At 46.1% G+C, this 6112-nt stretch overlaps 1 long non-coding RNA gene across 4 annotated transcripts; it reads right to left on the bottom strand.

Annotated features, from left to right (window-relative positions):
- Nucleotides 1-2267: 2267 nt before the first annotated feature.
- LOC115338024 lies at nucleotides 2268-5246 on the bottom strand. Of its 4 annotated transcripts, none has more exons than XR_003922313.2 (4): nucleotides 4386-5246; nucleotides 3917-4081; nucleotides 3013-3146; nucleotides 2268-2526 (listed from the first exon to the last, which is right to left on the bottom strand). It is a non-coding gene; the product is annotated as an uncharacterized LOC115338024 (long non-coding RNA). The 4 variants fall into 4 exon arrangements; XR_005931855.1 differs by having other exon boundaries at nucleotides 3069-3146; XR_005931856.1 differs by having other exon boundaries at nucleotides 4008-4081.
- Between the last annotated feature and the right edge of the window lie 866 nt (nucleotides 5247-6112).

The following is a 6112-nucleotide window of genomic DNA, read 5'->3' as shown; positions in this document are numbered from 1 at the left end:
TTCGCTGGGTAAAAAACAGGCTGGATGGCCAAGCCCAGAGAGTTGTGGTGAAGAGAGTTAAATCTGGTTGGCAAACGGTCACAAGTGGTGTTCCCCAGGGCTCAGTGTTGGGACCAGTTCTCTTTAGTATCTTTATCAATGATCTAGACGAGGGGCTTGAGTGTACCCTCAGTAAGTTCGCAGATGACACCGAGTTGGGAGGGAGGGTTGATCTGCTCGAGGGTAGGAAGGCTTTACACAGGGATCTGGACAGGCTGGATTGATGGGCCGAGGCCAATTGTATGAGGTTCAACAAGGCCAAGTGCCCGTTCCTGCACTTTGGTTGCAACAACCCCATGCAGCGCTACAGGCGTGGGGAAGAGCGGCTGGAAAGCTGCCTGGCAGAAGAAGACCTGGGGGAGCTGGTTGATGGCTGGCTGAATATGAGCCAGAAATAGCGTGGCCAGCAGGAGTAGGAAAGCGATTGTTCCCCTGTACTTGGCACTGGTGAGGCCACACCTTGAGTCCTGTGTTCAGTTTTGGGCCCCTCACTACGGGAAAGACATTGAGGTGCTGGAGCGTGTCCAGAGAAGGGCAACAAAGCTGGTGAAGGACCTGGAGCACCAGTCTTATGAGGAGCGGTGGAGGGAACTGGGGTTGTTTAGCCTGGAGAAAAGGACGCTGAGGGGAGACCTTATAGCTCTCTACAACTACCTGAAAGGAGGTTGTAGCGAGGTGGGTACTGGTCTCTACTATCAAGTAACTAGGGATAGGAAGAGAGGAAATGGCCTCAAGTTGTGGTAGGGAAGGTTTAGATCGGATATTAGAAAAAATTTCTTTACTGAAAGGGTTGTCAGGCATTGGAACAGGCTGCCCAGGGAAGTGGTGGAGTCACCATCCCTGGAGGTGTTCAAAAAACATGTAGATGTGGCACTTTGGGACATGATTTAGTGGGCATGGTGGTGTTGGGTTGATGGTTGGACTTAATGATCTTAGAGGTCCTTTCCAAATTTAATGATTTGATTCGATTTAATTCGATTCTATTCTAGGGAGCAGAACAGACATGTAGCAAGAAAGGAAAAAAGGCAGGGAGGGAGAACAAAGGGAGAGAGACACAAGGACCAGAAGAAGGACAAAGGGATGGAAGAGACAAAAAATAGTGATGGGCTGCAGGACAGAGATGGAGGAATTAAAAAAAAAAAAGACACAGGGAACATGACGGAATGAGAGCAAGAAAAAAGGCACAGAGCAGGACAGCACTGGAGGAAAAAACAACTGTGATAGTGAAAGAGATATGGAGGAAGAGAGAAAGGAGAGAAGGGACAGCTAGCTGGACAGGGAGATACAGTTAGAAAGGATGGAAGAGAGAATGGGACAGAGACGGAAAGACAGAAAAGATAGCGAGAGGAAGCAGGGCAGAGGGACAGCAATAGAAGAAAAAAGGGGCAGGGATCTGGACAGATGGAGAAACAAGCAGGAGGGACAAATACGATGGGACAGGAAGTAAGACAGAGTGACAGACGAGAATAATGACAAGAGATGGAGAGAGAGACTGTGAGAAGCACAGGAGGTTGGAGAAAGAGTCGTGTTAGGAACCCTGCAGAGAGACAGAAGACATGAATAAAAGGAGCAGGGAGCACCACAAAGGGTCAGAGAAACAGAACAGCAGGAAGGAGAACTGGGACAGTGAGATACAGAATGAAAAAAACCAGATGTTATACACACATTATCCAGTGACCAAGCCCATTTCAGAGTTACACAGTGCCTCAGCCCCTTTGAGAAAAGTTACACATTGACCGAGCCCATTTCGGCGGCGCACAGAACCCAAGCAAATTTCAAAGCGACACAGTTACCTAGCCCATTTCACAGTTACGCAGCTACAGAGCCAATTTCAAAGCTGCGCAATTACTAGAGCCAGTAATGCGCACCCTTTCTATTAACCCATCCACAGCTACATTTACCTCTAGGTATCTACAACTCTCCCTCGGATGCCTAATTCTAATGGACGCTTTCACTTACTTATAACAGCTAAGTTTACCTATAGGCACTAAACGCGCACACTTCGCTCTGCACTTGCCTTTGCGATTGCCATTAGTACTGTGATTCTCACGGGGAGACCTAATTACCTGTCTTTTTTTCATTTTATTTTTATTGTTTCATTTGGTCCATTACTGACTCCAAGTACGTTCAGCTATGTCAGTATTTACAGTCCAATTCTACAATGTACTTTTACTACGAGGTATAGAAAATAGTTACGGCCTCATTGGTCAAATATTTGCCACTATTACATTTATTCCCCTTTTAATCATTATTTTTACAAATACATTTAAACTCCAAAAATTTAGCATTACCTTAAGAAGAATTGCCATTATTTAGTGCCTGCGATTCTCTACAGAGTGGTCTTTTCCACATTCCTCGCTCCCATTACATCTATCGCTTCACGTTCAGAAGTCCTCCTCCCCGAGGTGATATTACCTCCACGATCCCTGTTCCCGAGCAGAAAACGAGCGAGCTCTGCTCTTCTTGACAGACTGTCCACTTCCACACCTAGGCACAAAAATAAGAATTGAAAAATATCATTACATCACAAACTGCAAAGACCACCCGAAGATTTTCCAAACCCACCACGGAAAAATACAGTTACACCCATGCACTTCACAACCCTGGCCTCCTCAATGCTGGCCATCTAGTACAACTCCCCACACCCTTCGCCTGCAAAATCCTCAACTGTCTTCTAAAGATCATCGACTGAACAACATATTTCCCTGTGCTGACCGGCAATTGCCACCTTCCAGGGGAGCACTCCACGGGAACGCTGTTCCCGGGAGCCTTGAAAAAAATCGCCCTGCCTGCAAAAACGCTGGCCCGAGCCCAATCCCCCATCCAAACATTGGCGATGAACATCGCCTCACGGAGCAGCTGGGACCAGGGAAAAAAAAAAACGGTTGGGGAAAAACCAATTTTCCCGAGCCCAACCTCCTTCCAAACTCCCCACAAACTACCCTTCCGTTACACCAATGTTTCAACATACACCATCATCTCCACCACCCATGCTTTTTCAACCCGCTACTTAGATTTCACAGTGCTACCTGTCACAGTCCAACGTCCATAGCAGCCACTTCACCTAAATGCAAGGTTCCTTCAACCGCCCTGTGCCCCGTGCCCACCTGCAAAAACAACACACAAAACTGTTGAATAGACAATTCATCCTTGGCCAAAAAAATCCTCCAGCGCTCCCCTTGCCTGCTTCCCACCTCTTCCAAAAATAACATATCCTCACAGTCAACGTCCTCCATGGCACTTGAAAAACCACATCATCACAAACACAGAGCTGTCCCAAAGTTACCGATCACTGCGAGGCCCGTCACGCTGCTAGTCAGACCGCGAGGCCTTGACCATTTCTAGAGGCTTGCCACAAAGCGTCCACATAAACAATATGAACACCATTGCCCAGGTACTGCCTTACCCTATGCTACTTCGTGATCCGATTGCAATCCACTCGACTCCTCGCATGCAAAGAACCCAAAGTCATTTAACCCTCTGTGCTGTCTCTGCAATGCCATACAATACACACACAAACATAGAGCCATGCAATTCACATGCAAATATAACACCGTAAAAGGCAGTATTCTTATCTCAAGTCAAGGCAAAACAACTCGGAGCACTGCCGTACCAGACAAAACACAAGACGGGGCCAATGCAAGAGACTCTCAGATTGCAGTCAGTACAAGCACAGAGCGGTAGAACACAAACCAATATAGAGCAATACAATGTGAGACAGTCTCACGTGACAGCCAATACAAGTACAGACCAGAACAACGCAAGACAAAACCAAATACAGGCCAATAAATTGCAAAACAACGCAAAGCGCAGCAAGGCAAGGCAATCTCGTAGAGCCACCAGCTGCATCTTCCCTCCGACTCCTTCACAGACCCACCTTTTCACAGCACTCCGCTCCCCTCCTCCGTTGCTCTGTGGCATGCATCTTGTCCCTCCACGTCTCAGAAAAACCATATTGAACAAGTCACCTGGATACAGAGCAAGAGCTTAACAATTCCAGAAGTCTCAATTCCATCTAGGAATACCATCTGGAGTCCAAATCCTTCTGAAAGCCGGTTTTGCCATAAAAGAAAGTAAGATCAAGGGACCTGCACAGGAGATCCAGTTTTTAGGAATAAAATGGCAAGATGGACGTCGTCAGATCCCAATGGACGTGGTCAACAAAATAGGAGCTATGTCCCCACCGACTAATAAAAAGGAAACACAGGCCTTCTTAGGTGTTGTGGGGTTTTGGAGAATGCATATTCCAAATTACAGTCTGATTGTAAGCCCTCTCTATCAAGTGACCCGGAAGAAGAATGATTTTAAATGGGGCCCTGAGCAACCAAATAATAAAAAGGAAACACAGCCTGCCATAAAGGAAAAAAAAAAAAAGGCCAAACTTTAAGCCCATCACATCCAAGCCTTAACTCCTTAGAGATTCAAATCTGCTTCACTACCCCTCAACAGCCCCTGCCACACGGTTCCAATCATCTCCACAAAACGCTATCGATGTGGCTGTCCACACAGCTGTAAAAGGAACTAGGCCTTAAGCCTTACTGTTTCTAAGACTATTCATATTAGACATATAACTAATGATTAGAAATTGGTTTAGATATGATTAATAGAATGCAGGTGCTTATAAAACAACATGCATAAGCTGCTTATTCGTCCCATGTGTCTCCCCCTCCATGGCTGGCTTAAAACCCAGTCAAGCTGAATCAACAGAAGAAGGATCATACATCTCAGACCTAAGACGTGGGAGTAAGTGATTAACTTTACAACAAGATAAATTAATAGAATAGCCTGAGTGATTTTCAGAAATTCAAAGGTGATCTTTGATGTGTAAGAAGATAAGTGATTGTGGTGACCGGAGACCTTCTGCCTACAACCACTAACTTCAGAAGAACCAGGACAAGACAATAAGAATCAATTGAGACAGGAAAATGTATTAGACTTTTGAAAGCACTGGAGAATAGAGAAGTGAGAGTTTGTAGAAGAATGCCTAGAACTTCTTTTGACAAATCATCAATTACGTATTGTTTTGTAAAATCGTATATATATAGAAGGCGTTTTTGAGTTATCTTTTGCCATTCACTGCGGTGGTGGCCCGACTCTGAGTCGTTAATAAAGCAAACCTAGAGAAACCCATGTTTGAAAACCCTTTAACAGGAGGCCAGCAGCATCCTGGCTTGTGTCAGAAATGGTGTGGCCAGCAGGACTAGGGGAGTGATCGTCCCCCTGTACTCAGCACTGGTGAGGCCGCATCTCAAATACTGTGTTCAGTTTTGGGCCCCTCACTACAAGAAAGACACTGAGGTGCTGGAGCGTGTCCAGAGAAGAGCAACAAAGCTGGTGAAGGGTCTGGAGAAGAAGGAGAAGGGTCTAGAGAACTTATGAGGAGCAGCTGAGGGAACTGGGGTTGTTTAGTCTGGAGAAAAGGAGGCTGAGGGGAGACCTTATAGCTCTCTACAGCTACCTGAAAGAAGGTTGTAGCGAGGTGGGGGTTGGTCTCTTCTCCCAAGTTAGAAGTGATAGGACGAGAGGAAATGGCCTCAAGTTGCACCAGGGGAGGTTTAGCTTGGAGATTAGGAAAAATTTATTCACCAAAAGGGTTGTCAAGCATTGGAACAGGCTGCCCGGGAAAGTGGTGGAGTCATCATCCCCGGAGGCATTTGTGATAGTGTGCTCCCCCCCCAAAACCTGACCTTTATTTCCAATAATCCTGCTCAAGTGATAACCACCAGTGGGGGTCGTGATGGATGTGTCTGGTCGTGATGGCTGCGTCCGGCTCAACGTGGATTCAGGAGAGATAGATAACACCACAATAGCTGAGGGCTAGTCGAGCACGCTCTTACCGAACCACGGCTGGTATGCAAATACGACTATAAGTCAATCGTCTTACTCCATAAATAGTGGACAGCCCAGAGCCTGTTGAGCTCTCCTGCATGGCAGCAGGCTGGGGGTTAAGGAAATAAGGAGAAATTAAGAAATAGCAACAGCAAACTAAGAGAGACAGAAAAACCTTTAAAAGCAACAGAGTACAAGACAGAAAAGAATAAAAAGTATAAACAGCAAACTGGATAAAAGTTGA

Source organism: Aquila chrysaetos (genome assembly GCF_900496995.4).
Source record: "Aquila chrysaetos chrysaetos chromosome W unlocalized genomic scaffold, bAquChr1.4 W_unloc_8, whole genome shotgun sequence".
Lineage (NCBI taxonomy): Eukaryota > Metazoa > Chordata > Aves > Accipitriformes > Accipitridae > Aquila > Aquila chrysaetos.
Note: the sequence above shows the minus strand (reverse complement) of the source record. Positions and strands in the feature narration are given on the sequence as shown.